Source organism: Haemaphysalis longicornis, unplaced genomic scaffold (assembly GCF_048455015.1).
Source record: "Haemaphysalis longicornis isolate Haplotype H1 unplaced genomic scaffold, Haemaphysalis longicornis Haplotype H1 scaffold_240, whole genome shotgun sequence".
NCBI classification, from domain to species: domain Eukaryota; kingdom Metazoa; phylum Arthropoda; class Arachnida; order Ixodida; family Ixodidae; genus Haemaphysalis; species Haemaphysalis longicornis.
The window spans coordinates 303,728-320,738 of record NW_027526308.1 but is presented as its reverse complement, the minus strand read 5'-3'; the positions used below and the strand labels follow the sequence as shown (position 1 = coordinate 320,738).

Below are 17,011 nucleotides of genomic sequence, written 5' to 3'. Positions count from 1 at the left end.
CCAGTTCAAGATCCAGTTCATCCCTTTGTGGTCAAGATTAGATAGTGGATGGTGCTTACTGATCTGAAGAGGCAAAGTGGGTGGGGAAATTACAAAGTTGACGGTGCGTGCATTAGAAAAGCTCATAATGGCATTGACTCACGCATTACGAACAACGAATGACCAAAACGGTTTGTCGCGAACCGATCACCGTTATTTTTGTCTCATTTCAAGCGGCGTTCTGCAGCTGCCTGCTCTAATAATGACAGTTTGGGTTCGGGTTCAGTTTAGTACAGCCTCCGCGATCGGCTACCGGCGGCGCGCCGCCGGCAGCCGATCGCGGAGGCCGTGAGTTTAGCAAGGTTGAAGTCTGGGCTATTTAGTTCCACATGACTTAAGGTACGGCGCAGCAAGAACACACACAAGGACAAGAAAGGGACATACGAAGCGCTGATTTCCAACTGACGGTTTATTAATAAAGAAAACATTTATAATCATGCCGGATAAGGTAAAACAGCAGCTTCAAAGCAGATAAACAAAGATTAAAAACGCAAAGGTAACAACGCAGTACACTCATTCTATCCGCCGTTGCCGTCCAGCGCCAACACGTGCATCTTTAAGCAAGTGAGTTCATTCTCGGTTAGAAGCAAGTGTTGGCGCTTGAAACAGATAAGGAATTTGGAAAGACTTGGAAAGGAATTTCGAAAGGAATTTGGAAATTCCTTATCTCGTTCAATGACCCACCACATCCTCCGCTTTGCTTTCCGGGGTTTTTTTGACTGCTAATCCTTATTTCTGTCTTAATTCAAGGAGCCGCTCATTTACTATTACCATTCGCTACATGCATAGCGAGGGCCTCTGTTCTGCCAGTGTTGGTGCCAAAGGTTGCTTCAGGGGGTTCAACGCTGATCGACCACTTTCGACATGTCGTAGACACTCGAGGCACGGCCCGGGGGTTGAAAAGAAGGTCCCCTTCACCCCAGTTTGTCCGAGTGGCACTGCCGACCACCCCCAAGTGCAGGAAACAAAAATGCCTTAACATAAGTACCCCAGAAAGTGGAGGAGAAAATAGCCCCGCCGGTAGCGTAGTGGTCATTGCACCAGACGCGTATTCTGGGAGTCGTTGTTCGGATACCACCCGGCGGGCATTTTTTCTCCATTTTTTTCTGTCTTTCAAAATTCCTTATCTGTTTCAATGACCTACCACATCCTCCACTTTGCTTTCCTAGGTTTACGAGTGGCAATACTCACCGCGCATTCCTTGCCGTCTTCGGCATCGGATACGCACCCAGGAAAAGTGAGGTCATCGAGCATTCCCTGTAATCAGCGGAACACGTACTGTGAGATTCAGAGTGGAACGCAGCCGTGTTTTCTCATTCAACGTAGTCGCGGTGTTCCCTACCAGGCATGAGAAAAGTAGAAACACAGGCCCGCTGCCTAGCTTCATCGCAAGTCGCTCAGTTGTCTTTCTCCAGTGTCAAACTATACGGGGGTTTGCTACAATGCAGGACATGCCCAAGTACTGTAGCGAGGTTGTTTGAAATGGTTGTTTGAAATTTGCGTATTGCAAATTAAAAACAATTACGCCCACGTCCCCTCGCGGGAACCCTGGTGTGATGCGACGCTGAAGGGGGTTCAAGCGCAAGCGGAGAGCAACCGTCGACCGAAAGGCCGCCGGAGAGCGGCACACCGGTTATATGCGCAGCGCGCCCGAAGGAGAGGAGACCACGGAGAGAGAGAGAGAGTACTACACATGCGCAGCACCGCGCGCAGCGCCGCCCACTGGCGGAGTGAGAGCGCGCTGGGCCGCACACGCTCTCACCAGGGCACGCGCCGGCGCCAGTGCATCTGCCGCGGCTATGACGCAACACAATACAACACAATCCATTTTAATCCAATCCAAGTCAAGCCAATCCAAGCCAATCCTATCCAATGCCCCTAGTGAGAGAGAGTTCGCTATCAGAGAGGAGAGCGGGAGAGTGGCTGCGGACAACAACGGACGCACGCGGACAACAACGGACGCACGCAGGAAGGACAGGGCCGCCGACAAGAGATGCTCTGAGCGTCGCATCTAAAATGCATGTTCAAAGGAAAGTTTTGCCCGAAGAAACACCAAAAGCGCTCGTGGTTGAGCCTGCACCTCGTGGAGCGATTCAAAGTCGAACAGTACCGAAAGGTTCTAAAAGATGGTAAGCAAGCAGAGCAATTGGGGAAAACTGAATATACTTGCTCACTGAAATTCAGGCTGCTCGCCCAGATTGCACGATACGCCTGCTCCACGAACATATAAGGGTCAGCGCGAGCGTGAAATTTACGAAACTTACCTAATTCACAAGGCAGGCGGCGACTGTGTTAGTAAGGCTTCTGTTGAATTACGACGTAAAGAAATGCGCTATCGGTATTCATAAAAATTTGGTTGTTCCCTCTTCCATAGGAACCGGTAAAACCCTAATGTGAAATGTGCGTTCACAGGAGCACTTGAATATTTATTGTGCATCGACATGAACTTGCACGTCGCTGTTTATATTTAGTAGGTATGAAGTTTTTCTGGCGATGTCTTTTCTGTGACGGATATGTCGTCAGTTAGGTCTTGGTGGACCCCTACATAAAACACTTTCGTGTTTAAAAAAAACAAGCTGCACCGTCCAGGATTGCCTCTCCTTGCCTCGCGCCTCTGGCAACGTGTTATATCGCTGCGCTGTATCAGCATTGCTATCTTTTTGGTCAATTCACGTGTATAGATTATGTGTTTTCTGTCTATTGTTGGATGTACTTCCTTTGTATCTTCCTTCTCGGCTTCCTTCCTTCCTTTGGTATGTTTCGCCAACGCCGCCTGTATAAACATTGCCTAACGCGTGAGCGAAAAATGGCCGAGCAGCCACTCTCCTGTTGCTCTCTCCTACCCTCCCCCGCTCCGTAGCCTTCCAGCGTGCTTTCGTGTCCGCCAGCCAGCGCCGCTTCTCGGAAACTATGCAAAATTGTGGAAAGTTTGTTTAGCTTTCCGGAGGCGGCGCTCTTACGCCTTCTTGTTTTCCACCATGCCTGTCTGTCTTGGTCTGTCACCGATAAAACTTCCTTTGTCGCGAAGCAAAATCCCTTGCGCTGCCGCAGGCTGATGCCGGCTTTGCGCGCTTATCTACTCGGATCACAGGCCCTGAGATTTTCTGAGTGGGGCATCCCACCTCTATCCCCTCCGCATTTACGTATTGTTTTGACCCCGCTGTTCGCACTCCGCATCGCTACGCACTTCTAAAATTGAGGACTGTACTGTAGAAGCGCCCGGACAGCGTGGCGGGATCCCAGCTGCTTATCGTTTTGTTTCCTATAAATTTCTGAAGTTTACAAGCACGTGATATTATTGGAAAGTAATCGTAGAAGTGAGCGCCCGAACAAAAAACTTGCACGCAATTTTTTCTTCTATGTATACTCCAGAAAGAAAAATACCAGTAAAATAATGGCTGCCCCATCCGAAAATATCGTTTTTCTGTTAGCTATACATCTACCCGACAATCAGTATGTTCTTACACTATTTCAGTCCGCCTCGGTCTTTATCTTTGGAAAAATGCAGCAAGTATGAAGCGAGCGACACGTTGAACGAGATCCCCAGTGCGCTACAGAACTAGCGCCCCGTCGCGGCTAAGATGTAAGCGAAACGGCCCTTGAAGCCCAACAAGCAAGCTGACAGACACACGTCGTATAAGTGGGTGCAGCGTTCGCGACTCGCGAGCGCTGACGTAAGGCGAGATGTCCGCCGGCACGCGCCACATAGCGGATCAGTGCCTGAACTAAGCGTCCCTACCCTTCCCATTGAAAAGCGCGCGACGCGTCAGGCAATGTTAATACAGGCGGCGTTGGTTTCGCAAGCCGCGGAATAAACCAACCAGTTGCTAGTCAGCGCCGTGTGTCGTCGGTTCTTGTCCCGTCTTTTTGCGCTGTCTTCAGTTTCAGTTGGTATGCACCAACTAGCCCAAACCACCGTCCTAACGCAGTGGATATACTTGAGCGAGCATCCACCGGGTTTATCCTGCGAGGAGCGAGCCGGGAGGAGGAGGAGTAGAGCGTGAGAGGTGGGTACGGAGAGAGAAAAGAGGCACTTACGCGTGTCAGGGGCGGCAAAAGAAAGAATCGTCTTTGTACGACATCTGCAGCAAAGTGAGCAGATGCGCGGCCACGCCTGTGTTCAGGGGTTAAGCGGCAGCGGCGGTCACCGTTTACAGCAAAACAGATGGTTAAAATATGGTGGAATAAAATCACGGGACGACAACAGGGTCGGAATATGTGAGCTAGCGGCATCAAGGAATGCACTCGCAAATGAAGCAGCCTGGAGCCTGGTAAAGGCCGAGAGAGAGAGAGAGAGAATAAACTTTCTTTATTGAGGAAAAATCAAATAAAATGTAGTCTTCGGGGTGGCTTCCCTAGTCCAGGACGCCTTGAGCTCGGGCCACGTCCACAACCCTCTCGACCAGCTGACGCTGATCCTCGATGGTGGACCTGGCCAAGGCTCTCTCCCAAAGCTCATAGGTGCGATAGAGATTTCGGCGGGGAAGCGGGGCTTGGTCGCAGCCTCCTACAATATGATAGAGTGTTCCGGGGGCCAAGCAGAAGCGGTACTGCACCGAGAAACACGTAGGAGCCAAAATGTGACTTCTGGTGGATGGGGGAAAGTGTTCGATTAAAGGGCACGGAGGAGTCGCTCCAGCTTTCTGGGGAGTTGTTTGTGCGCTGGGGGGGTAATGCTGTCGCTCTAGGCGGTCGAGTTGCACTGAACCGCGTTTCCGACCACCGGACATGCCATGCTACTAAAGCAGCCGCTACCTATGCGGCTTTATTAGGTAAAAGGCTTACATGTCTCGTCGTTCAGCCGAACGTCAAATTCTTTGAGCGGAAATCGGTGGTTAACACCGACGATTGCACCCCAAATATTGTGGATTTCACCAGCGAATTAACTGCAGTTATAGCCGATAAAAGCATGACTGGATATGAAATGAGGACCGATTGTATAATGAAGGGTGACAAAGTGGATGAAAAGTGATCAATGTAAATTACAAAGAATCAAAGTGAACTAGCGGGAACCACAGTGAATTAGATCCGAAAGAATAACAAGGGATACATTTGAATGGCGATGGATCGCAGTCAATTAAGGGAAATAACGCCACTTAAAAGGAAACAGTCTGAGTGAAGACTAACGAGAGCAAATTAAAATATAATTAAGTGGAATAAAATATATCAATGTGCATTCAGAGGAAACAAATTGAATTAAACTGGATTAGGAGTATTCAAAGTGAACTCGAGTGATTATCGAAGTCGTTTAAATGAATGACGAAGCGATTGAAGTGGATGACTCAGTTAATCAGCCTAGATGACTAAGCGGCGCAAAAAGAGAATGGAAAAAAGGTAGAGGACGACAACGTAAATGATGTGCCTTCTTTTATTCCATCGCCACTCACAATTTCGCCCTAAAGTCGTCTTAGATATTGCGTAAGAGACCCTGAGAATTTTTTTTTCCATTTCTTTAACGCTATCATAGCGCTGGCCGAAACATAGCGGATTCGCCGCCGCTACAGGACTTCTGCCGAAGATTCAAGCTGCGAAACAGGTGAAAAAAGCTTCCACTCTATTCAAGCTATGTACAAACACAGGGCCGTGGGTTATGGAAGGTCCGTGTCAAAACTTGAAGGTTCATTGGTCGTCCGCATGGCGCTGTAACCGGATCGTTGATCTCGGCCTAACGGTGGGAGAAGGCAACAACGAGGCAGGGATGGTTGATAAAGCATGAACCATTATTTTCTGTGGGCTGTCAGGGTGAGTATTTTCTGGTTGAGGAAAACAAGTAGCTTTCTGTGTTTTAACTATGCCAACTTATTTTTACGAGAACGTCCTCAAAAATGCGAGTACTTAGATTGTGTCAAGGTACGAATACCTTAAAATAAGTACTGACACGAAATTTTCGTTCTACGTTTTTTTCGTTGCTATGGGTGCCCATTAGCCCAATAATCATAGAATGGCACATTAGACGGTCGATCGCAGCGTAAACAATCATTTACGGCGTCGCTTATTCGTGTCAGTTTCAGTTTCGCCAGAACGAACGCCGAGCAACCGCCAAGACAGAGGTAGCACCTGACGTCACAATTCTTGTCGCACCGCTGTCTGCCTGGACGCGCGAACGAGCGAGCGAGCGAGCGCACGCGCTCGCCCAGGCTGGCCGAGGTCTACACCATCCCCGTTTGCCCGGGCAGCGCGATGTCAGTTCCAAAACCATGACGTGTACACACGGTGTAGCAGCGCGTGCCAACCGCGGCCAGCGCGTCGGCTACGTCACGGGAACCTCGACGTCGGTAGTTTGAAGCAGTAGCAGATGATGTCATGCTGGCCAGCTCAGGGCTTTACCATGCGGGCAGAGATTAAAATGGGTTTAAAATATTGTCACGGAACAGTTGGAACAGAACGGTTATACTGAACGGCTACTGTTGGAACTAGCTGGGAGATTTTGCATAGCATTTTACATAGTTATTTACATAGCATAGTTACATAGCATTTTACATAGCATTTTATCGAGTTATCTCAACTGTGAAATTTTGTGTCGCTACTCCTTTAAGGAATGAAGTCTGCGGCTTGCACTGGAGAATGATACACGCCCTCGACACTAAAAATAAAGTTGAGGCAATGCAGTGAGTGATAGTTTTTCATTCAACATTTTAGGCACACCCGCAAGGTGGGGCACAGGTACTCAGCAGCAGTTGCAGCTTTTTGCGCAGAAACTGCTTACTTTAAAGTAGAAGGTACCGACCGGAGCCCTTGCGGCGGCCCAAGAAAGAATAGCAGCAGGGCTAGAGGTGTTCTATAATCTCAGTTGACATCTGACGTCTGACTTCCCCTTTTACTCATAATCATCATCATCAGCAGCAGCAGCAGCATCATCATAGTCGTCAACAACAGCCTATTTATGTCCCCTGCGGGACAAAGGCCTCTCCCATTGACCTCCATCCACTCCTGTCTTCCGCAGCCCGAGTCCATTCTTTGCCTCCGGATTTTCTCCATAAAGTTAACGGCCCTCCTCTCTTTCTGCTCCCGTCTCTCGGTGTCCTTTCTTTTACTCTCGTCATCCACCTGTTGCCGATTCGTCTCCCTACACGGCCACCCCAAGTCCACTTCTTTTTCTTAATTTGAGCTACGATATCTTCTACTCGAGTTTTCTTCTTGGTCCACTATGCTCGTTTCCTGCACCTAAGAGTGCTGGGCCGAGCTTACTTCACTTCCCAGTTGTTTCGTAAGACGCCATATTTCTTCTCCACGCGTCATAACCGGCAGCGCACATTGGTTATATACTATTCCTTTCAAGGAGAGAGGAGGGAATTTGTTCTTTATAATTTGCGAGTGGTTCCCGAATGCACACCAGCCCATTGCTATTCTTCGCCGGATTTCTTTCTCGTGGTTGTGATCAGCCCTGACCGTCTGGCCTTCTTCTTCTACTTGTTCTAGCGTTTCTTTATCCATGCTGAGAAAGAGCGCATTCACCCTGTTTATTTGACATTGCTTCATATTTATCTATACTTGTTTAAGCCCTACGGCGCAGCTTTCCCATTGTAGTAGGCTTCAGTCATTTTTCTAACCGTTCTGCAGATTCATTGAGCAAGACCATATCCTCTGCAATCCTTAGCGTTTCCAGGAAGGATCTGTCGACTCGGTGAGCTGCGGCGTCCTACATTTACTGTCGGTGCGTAAGGCCCGGCCGGAACTGGGGAGCTGCGGTGACATCCGCCCGACCGGGTGCACAGTCGTGTTCTTTCTTACAGCAACTCTGATTCCCCAGTCCACGCACCGCTTATGATGATGGTAGGATGCCGGTTATGATGATGATGATAGTGTGGCTGATGGCAGATTACGTTGCCGTCACTACAAGTTCAACTATCCTCCAATTATTAGTAGCCCTGCGTTTTCCCAGTCAAGTTTCTTTTTAGGTGCGGAGTATATTTTAGGACAGCACAATGTCCGTCCACGTCCGTGCGCATAGAATTCACAATCGCAAAAAATCGCACAGGCACCGGCAGGATTCGAGCCTGTGTCTAGTAGACCAGACAGAGTTAGTGTCAGCCGTCTTACCCATTGGGCTGCGGCAGTGAGTTAGTAACCGAGAGTCAAACGGCTTATTCTCTCGACTGTAACAAATGTCCGTCCGCGTCCGTCCGCGTCCATCCGTGCGCACACCACCATCAAGCGAAAACCAAGCGAAATTCGATTTCAGCCGTGCAGTTTCATTTATGGACTAATGAAGGTGCAACTCACGGCTCAAATCGAATGACGGTCGGGGTGCAACTTATATGTCATTTTGAGCCCCCGCACTCCGCACCCTCGCCATCATCCACGGAGTGGAGATGCTGCCATTTTTTCAGTTGCACTTCCAGATATGCAGCGAACAATTTCGGTGAGATGGTATATCCCTGTTGTACTCCCTTCCGGATCTGGAACATTTCGCTTTGCTTGTGACGGATAATCCTGCCCGTACATCCGTCATGTCGTCCAGGAGTCTTATACGCAGGCATCCTGTATTTCTTAGTCGTTTAACGATTTCAACACTGCTGCGGTGTCTATTGAATCAAACGGTTGTTCGTAGTTTATAAATGGCATGCGAAGTGGTTTACTGTACTCTGCGAATTTTTCCATTACTTGATTGGTGACACGGACGTGAGTCACGTGATGCCTACCAGCGCATTCCTATTCTGTGCCGGTTTCCTTCCTCGCGGTTGGGATCAGCCCTGACCTACTACCCACGAGTGTTCTATTCTTCTACTTGTTCTAGCGCTTCGTTATCAATGCTGAAGAGTGCGCATTCAGTTGTTTATTTATCATTACTTTAGATTCATTTATATTTATATTTATCCCTACGGCGAAGCTCTCTGATTGTACTTCTTCAATCATTCTTTGAGAAACTAATATATTTAACTGGTATTTTGATCAAACGACCATTCGGCGCGTATTCAAGTGCCACAAATGTAGACATTACATCCGAGAAAAGTTGCATTTTATCTCTCACTCGTAATATTTCTAAAGTGTGTCGGTACTCTAAATAACAAGTGAATATTACAAAGATTTGACATAGAGATAAATTCTGTCACTTGGCCGAGTGAACTGTCAATGACTTCGAGGAAAACGACAAATGATGCTTACAATGTCACCTAGTGGAACCGTTTCTTCCTCTTCTGTAATATTTGTCCCCTCCAGGGAACGCTCAGCAGATTTGGGCATACACTGCAAAAAAGAAATAGTTACAACTCAAGCTGCTGAATCCTTTTTGATACTGAAGTTCGGGCGACCATTCTTACCTACTCCGACTTCGTACCCGGGAAACTTTCGTAACATTAGGGCGGAGTGCGATCCCGTGATTAAGCAATGAAATCTCATATATTGGGAATTCTGAACATATTACGCTGTGGCCATATGAACAATCGGCAAGGGGTTTCCAAATTTATCCAGCACACGCACACTGTATTCGGGCTACTAAGTTCCAGGGTGGAGTCCAAATATTCTATGCAAGTGTCTTTACTTGCAACAAGAGACAGCCACCCTGCGAGGATGCCAAATTGTGTAATTTTTCTTGGTTTAAAGAGTTGTTTTCATTCCAGTTGTATTATTCTTCTTGGTCGTAATGCCTCCCGTACTCACTTCTTAAGCTAGCTATTTTAAATGAACAATTATGCCTTCGCCGGCGAGAAATTAGGACCACCTGTAGATTCTCACAACAGAAGCACAAAAAAATATGGCGTGATATAATAATAACAACGCCAGTTATCAAAAGGTTTTAACAAAACAGCTGACAAGACTGTGCGAAAGCGGAATTTTATGTTCGGTTTTTTAAACGTAGACGACAAAAGTTCCCCGGTTGTTTTAAGTGGGCGAATAAGAGCATGTTTTCGCCTGCGGTAGCAGATACACCTTTTTAAAAGCAGAGCTGTTTAAGGCCAATCTTTTTTGTCTGTCACACCAAATAACCTAGAAGCCTAAAAAATGTGGTTAATGAGGTCCCGGCCATCTAACCCGGTACCTGTACGGCGTGACCCCGGAAACCTAACCACTAGGCCACCCAAGGGCACGAGGGGTACCGGTTAACAGCGGTGGAAACGATAACATGTGCAGCATATTGGATAAAAATTATTCCCGTTGTCGGATAGAGAGAAAGAGAGAGAAAAACTGTATTTAGTAGAATCTGGTTACTAAGGTTTGGTGACCGACAACTGCAGCTTGCCGGTGATCTCGGCCGCTCGTTCCGTTAGATTTCCTGCAGGTCTGAGCTTCCGAGCGCCTCCTGCAGTGCTCGCCAGTGCGTATTATAGGAAATGGGTCCTTGGGGCAGTTCCACATGAGATGAGTGATGGTGTCTTATGCACGACATGCAGTAATTTTGGGTGAGGGTGACACAGCAGGATAAATTAAATTCAGCCTGGCGCGACATCGTAGTGCATTAGTCTGCATGAGGCGCCATAGTCGCTCCTCGGCGTTAGTCAGTTCCGTGTGAGCAGTCGGGTATCGACGGCGGGTAAGGCAGTAATGCGCAGTAAATAAGGTGGAAGCTCAATAGGCTGTCGCGAGCCGACTGGGCTACATGGAGGAGGACAAGTCTTGGTCCTGCTTGGATGGTGAGCTCTCGAGCTGCTGTGTTAAACGCTCCATTTCCCCCCACCCTGTGTGGGCAGGAGTCCAGATCAGCTCCACCTGGGAGGTTAAAGGATTTTGAAGGAAAAGTTTGAGCGCCAAAGAAGAAACAGTCCCCTTGGAAAAGTTTTTTGGTGGCCGTTTTCCAATCAGAAATTCTAATTGCCGTGGTCGGCCGATGTGATGATCTAGCCAGTTCGATGGCCGCCTCTTCCGCCGATGCCGCATGGCGCGTACGTATGGTGAGAGAATTGATGGGGGGTGCCATGGGGTCATATATGGCCCCACGCTTCGTGAAGTCTCTAACTAGCAGCGTCTACATATATGTACCGTATCTGGCCTGATGGGGTACTTTTTGGTCAATGCCCGTGCACGCTGTACTCTTCGCTTCTGATTGTGCACTGGATGCATATTGCGCGGCAGTGGGCGCCCACGTGCAAGCCATTAATTTCTTGGTGAATGGGGACACGCACGTCACTTATTATTGGGGCTTTGATGCCTAGCCTGTTCATATTGTGCCGGCCAGTAGGTGCTTCCCACAGGCGAGACAAGTGGTTATGTGGGTGAGCTTTAATTAGCTCTTCCGCGGTATTATAGACGCCGAGCTGTTCCAGTCGGGCAGTGGAAGTACTTTGAGGTATCTGGAGAGCAGTTTATAAAGTTTGCGATGAAGACAATTGATTTTAGATAATTCACATGGAGAGGGATTAAGGTATGGCGAAGAGTAAGTAATGCGGCTAATTGCAAAAGCTTGGATTAGCTGTATTCGCTCGGCTTCTTTTAGCCCCTGGTTGCGAACAGTAATTCGGCGTATGAGGCCAATCGTTTGATTGACCTGGGAGGTGAGCTGGGCTATGTGCCGAGTGTTGGCTCGGCTATTATATATAGTGAGCCCTAGGATTTTTATGCTCTGTACTGACGGTACATTTGTGTGGCTCCTATAGATTTTTACTCAGGTGGTTGACTGAGCAGTTCGTTTCGCTGGAAGTACAAGAAGTTCGGACTTTTCTGGGGAGCATTTAAGGCGTCCCTCAGTGGCTTCTGTAACGACTATGTCAGCCCCCGTTTGAAGAACATCTTCTATCTGTGCGTCGCTGCCTCCCGATGTCCAAAAGATGATGTCGTTAGCATAAATAATATGCCGAAGATGAGGAATCGGAGCAAGCTGCTGAGGAAATATAGTTCAACAACGTGTGGGTAGGAGCGAGTTGGTAACCCATTAAAACTCCGTTAAGCGCAGTAAAGGAAACACAGGACTAGGGAGACAAGGACGAGTGATACAACCGAATTTTAATAAAAAACCATGGGATATATAAACAGAAAAGAAGAACAACGCGCTCATATGACTATGAAGTTTATCACGTCACTGCACAGCCCCCCCCCCCCCACGCACTCGCAAGGTACGCACGTGTGAAATGTGCGTATCCGTGAAAGAGAGCTTTTTCGAACTCAAAGATATGGACGTCGTACTGATACAGTCACCTATCCGCTGTATTTCCGCGACCTCAACAATCTCTAGCGGGCGCTGATCCGCGTCTCGAAAAACGACGGAACACGCATCGTACATAGGCTCGCACTTGCCGCACTTTTGCCAATTAATACCCAAATTCCTATTTTTGCCTTTCTGTACCTTGTTGCAATGTTCCCGTAGGCGAGTGTTGACTCGCCGTCCAGCCTGGCCGACGTATGCTTTTTTGCAAGTAAGCGACAACAGCGCACGTACTGGTTTTGGTGATTAATGAAGCACCTGTTCTTTTTTTTCTTTCCTGACAAGGCACGTGTGGCTGCAGAGCCTAGACCGTTTATTAGTGAAAGTTGTCATGTCGGCCCCTGATAAACTGTATAGGCTCTGCAGCCAAACTTGCCATGTCAGGAAAGGAAAAAAACCGCTTCCACTGCCTCGCCACCTATCTCAAACCGCTGTGCTGTCCCGAGGTTATTGATCATTACGTTAGTTTTCCGCATATTAATTTTCCAGCCCACGGCTCTACTCTGTCCAGTGCGGTAGGCATGCTTTGAAATGTAACGATAACGGCTCGTAAACCCCATTCCCACTCATGGAGGGCGCAGTGGTCTAGCAGGGCGGGGTTACTTCTCCCGCTCGGGGAGGGAGCCCCCTGCCGCTGACATTTAGCTGCTGATTCTTTCGCGTGAAGCATAAAATTTGCGCGGCGGCGGCGCTGCCGTTCTCGGGCGAGCGCCCGTTGACGTGAGAGCCGGCGCGGGAAAACCACAGCTCCGCTGTTTCCGCCGATTTCACAATGGCAGGAGTTAGGTTTTGTTTCAATTACTCTTTACATCGGCTGCCATTTTTCTACCGCCGGACAACAGCACCCACGACCACATCAACGGCAGATTTTCGCACACTTGGGCCCCTGAGTTTTCCTCCTTAATAAGCAGCGAGATAAATAATGGCGTCCCAGACTCCTCGAGGGCGGACTTAGTTCTAAAACACTTATTCATCGTTTCAGCTTTGTGACTTACACACTGAAATGTTCGGAAGCAGTAAGTTAACGCCGTGCTTTTGCACATTTCATTCTTCTGCATTTCTTCGACGCGGTTAATTTATTTTCTCCCTGTTTAGTTATATAGGGTGGGTAATTTCTCACTAGTAACTCCAGGCACCTTTCAGAAAGAGTAGAAATAGATGGCCTTACATCAACGCCAAATGGACAGTTGTCGAAAAACAGCTGCAGCGCTGAAAAAGAAGAAAGACAGTTAGCGGTTCGAGTGGCTTGGGGACAAACGCGGCAATATTAATTTGCGTGTAGTTCTCAATAAATGCTGTTGAAGTCGAGGCGAAGCTTTCAGAAAGGGAGACGTAATTATGGCACTTGAGTCCTGAAAATGCCTCTCCGTCGTCCTATCATACAGAGACCCGTGAAAGCGGGTTATTAATACAGTGATCTTCCTAACATATCTTTGGCCAGCGCATTTAATGTGCGTCGTTGTTCTGACATACGCAAATATAAAAAATGCTTTCGCAGCATCCAACAGCCGTTACTGACGTTGAATTGCACTCTAGCAGCCCCCTTGCGAAGAAAGGTTTCTGCATGTACCTACAGAGCGATTTCACTTAATCTCAGTGTTGAGGTGACGTCGGCCACAAGGTCATGATACATTACACCTGCGAGGTGCACCTGCAAGAGCCTTCATGCAAGCTTATTTCATTCACGTTTCACGCAAAATAACCCAATGCTCTAGATTTCGCATCGCATAACAATCACTAAAATGAAAATTTGGAGTCAGTGTTGATTCTTTTACATTTTTCGAGACCATCGGTGTAAGAAAAAACGAGAGGCTAGGTTGGTTTTTACGCTGTCACCTGTGTTGTATGTTTCTTCCGAAATATGGCAATATTACTGATAACCTTTCATCATTTAACAACATGGTTCCCGAAATACCTAGGAGGCACGGAATCACTCGAGCAGCTCTACTTGACTGCAGGAAACTCAAATCCTCTCAGTTGAAACTCCTCGATATTGAGTACTATGCTTCGAGCCATTGTTGTACGAGCAGCATAATGACCACTGACCTATTACAAAAGTTATGATTTTCAGCATCCTGATAAATTAAACAACTGCGCAAAATTTCACTTGCCCCTTACTTTACTCAGTTGAGGAATACGGAAAGCCCTCGCGGTACTGAGGGGCACTACTTTTTATCGCGCAAAACAGGTGCCACGTTTTATTTAGCTATATTGTCATGTTCCCGAAAAAGATTTATGGTCCCGAAGAAAGAAATTTTGTTTATTCCTTTCCGGGATATATCGCCATCTGCCCTTCTCGCATTCGAACTGCTTATCCGGTATCTGTGTCCTGCTTAGTGAGTTTTCCGTACGCCTGTGACATTGTTGTTTTTAGATAGATTCAGCCCTTCCTTTTTGTTACGTTCTTAAAGACAGGGCAATATCTTACTGTCCCGCAATTTATGTTGTAGCCTCCATCTTACTTTATTGCGCTTCAAACCATTCATTCTTTTCACTCTCGTTTTAAGTCTTTTCCAGCAATAACAGCCTGTTTTACCGGCAAGCACGTACTTTGCGCAGCTCTTTCGAGCTATTGTTAGTCAGAAACAGCTGTTCTGCTTAGTGCTAAGCCGTGCCATTTCGAGAACTCGTCGAACTTTTCTGGGGATGAACACGAGCCTGCCATAAATTTTGAGCGGGGAAGCGGTACTGAGCCGTTAGATAACATGCATACCTGTCTCGGAGAAGCATCGCACTTACGTGCACTCGAGTAATATTCCGCGCGTTCCAGAGTATCTAGTGTTTTGAAGCTAAACATTTAAATTTGGGGGTTATACATATACGTGTCGAAGCTACAGCTGGTGCGGTATTCTCGTGTTTTGTCCGTTTTGTGTCCGTTTAAAAAGTGTCCGTTTTGAGCAAGTCCTCATCGGCTAAAACCGAACACCCGGATGTGACGTCATGCAAGCACAGCGGAGCTATAGCAGCGGCTTCTCGGAGCCATTCGGTGCAGACATTTTGGAGCAGACGATTTGTCGTCGCATTGTTGCTGGTTCGCAGGCGGAACAATTAACACATAAAAGATAATTTAAAATAGGTTTAGTCCTGTAAAATGTGTTTACAAGAACAGTTGCGCAAAAGTTAACCCAAAGCCCGCCTACAACTGGAACTACGTCACAACAAAATGGGCGCAGAACGGACGTTTTAAAATACGGACAATTACGAGAATACCGCCACTGGGCTATGAGCGCCGTAGTGTAGGACTCCGTTTTAATTTTGAACACCTGGGCATCTTTACCGTGTGCCAAAATCTCGCCTCAAAGGCGTTTTTGCTTTTCCCCTACATCTGAAAAGCACCCACCGAGGCCGAGATCTTGTTTCAGCAGCTTTTAAAGATGAATCGGGCTGTATACTTACAACGAAGTCAAGCCAGCTCCCATCTCTATGTTTGAGCATGAGTTTTTGTGACACGTTGTCATGTTTGTAAACGTCCTGTTCGCCGCGAATATGTTCGTCGTTGCGCGGGCTCTCTTCCAAAAAAAACTTTTAATTGACAATGTTGTAAATGTGGATTCTGTTGTCGTCATCGGCGTTCGTGACTGCATGTCTGAGTTTATAGGAATGCAACTCCATCCTCCTACTCCGGGCGTTTGCTTGTCGCACCTCTCTCGGCGGAGCTCTTGGCGTTACACACCGAGCCGAACTTGGATGGTCACAATAATGATGATGATGATGGTTGATGGTTCATGGCGCAAGGCCAGCGAGGGCAAAGAGCGCCAGAAAAGAAGTTATATAATGAAGCGAAGTGATTACCATAAAAAGGTAGGTATAAAAACATGTAAATCGGACATTGTAAAATCAATTAAAGGTAATGGTGATGGCTGGTGTATAGGGCCAGATTTGATTATGCGTGATATGAGATAAGGTTTAAAAACTTAACATCTGACAAATAATCAAACACACGTTTCATAGAAACACTGGCATCGTCACCTAGAAACAGCGATGGGTGTAGTGGGATATGTTGTCTGTAGAGTTCTCTGAAGTGTTTGTGTCGCGTTGTGTGAAGTGCCTTGCATGTTATTAGTATGTGGACTACGGATAGGCCCTCCCCGCACCTGCTACACAGGGGTCTTGGAGATCCCGTGAGCAGGTGGGAGTGTGTTGCATGCGTGTGGCCTATCCGTAATCGAGCCAGGGTAACTTCGTTGTGTCTGTTGTGAGTATCAGTGGTGTATGCTCCCAAGAGTGGCTTTATAATGTGTAGTTTGTTGTCAGTCTGTTGATTCCAGTGCGCTTGCCATGTTGTGCGAAGGTGTTGTCTGATGTGTGATTTGAGGTCGGTGTAGGGTATTGTTGTTACGTCAACTGTTGTTGTGAGGGCAGCAGCGGCCGCCATTCCGTCTGCGGTCTCATTACCTGGAATTCCAGAGTGCCCTGGCACCCAGCACACGGTCACCTCAAGGTTTAACGCATGCACAGGCATAATAGTACTAATGAGAGCACTGACCACATGGTTTTTAGACTTCTGTGAGGATAATGCACGCACAACACTTAAAGAATCAGTATAAATTACAGATTTCGGAATTCGACTTAGAACAATATGTTTAACTACAAGAAGTATGCCATAGGCCTCTGCCGTAAAGATACTTGTATTTCTATTCATAGTTCTACAGACATTAAAGGTACCACCACCATGCGCAGCACAGGAAACAGTTGTGGCAGTTTTAGAAGCATCTGTGTAAAATTCAGCACACTTGTATTTGTGCTGAAGGGACAAGAAATGTTGCACGATCGCGCTTCTAGGCACTCTGTTTTTCTCGACACTTGTAAAAGATACATCGCATGATATCGGGCGAAGCTGCCACGGTACTAGAAGTTCAGTAGCAGAGGTTTTGATGGTGTCTGAGAACATGACAT

General features: G+C 47.4%; 1 long non-coding RNA gene across 1 annotated transcript; it reads right to left on the bottom strand.

Moving 5' to 3' along the window:
• Positions 1-1,230: 1,230 nt before the first annotated feature.
• Positions 1,231-13,326, bottom strand: LOC144172573 (uncharacterized). Its single transcript, XR_013323047.1, has 3 exons — positions 13,284-13,326; positions 9,145-9,225; positions 1,231-1,296 (listed from the first exon to the last, which is right to left on the bottom strand). It is a non-coding gene; the product is annotated as an uncharacterized LOC144172573 (long non-coding RNA).
• Between the last annotated feature and the right edge of the window lie 3,685 nt (positions 13,327-17,011).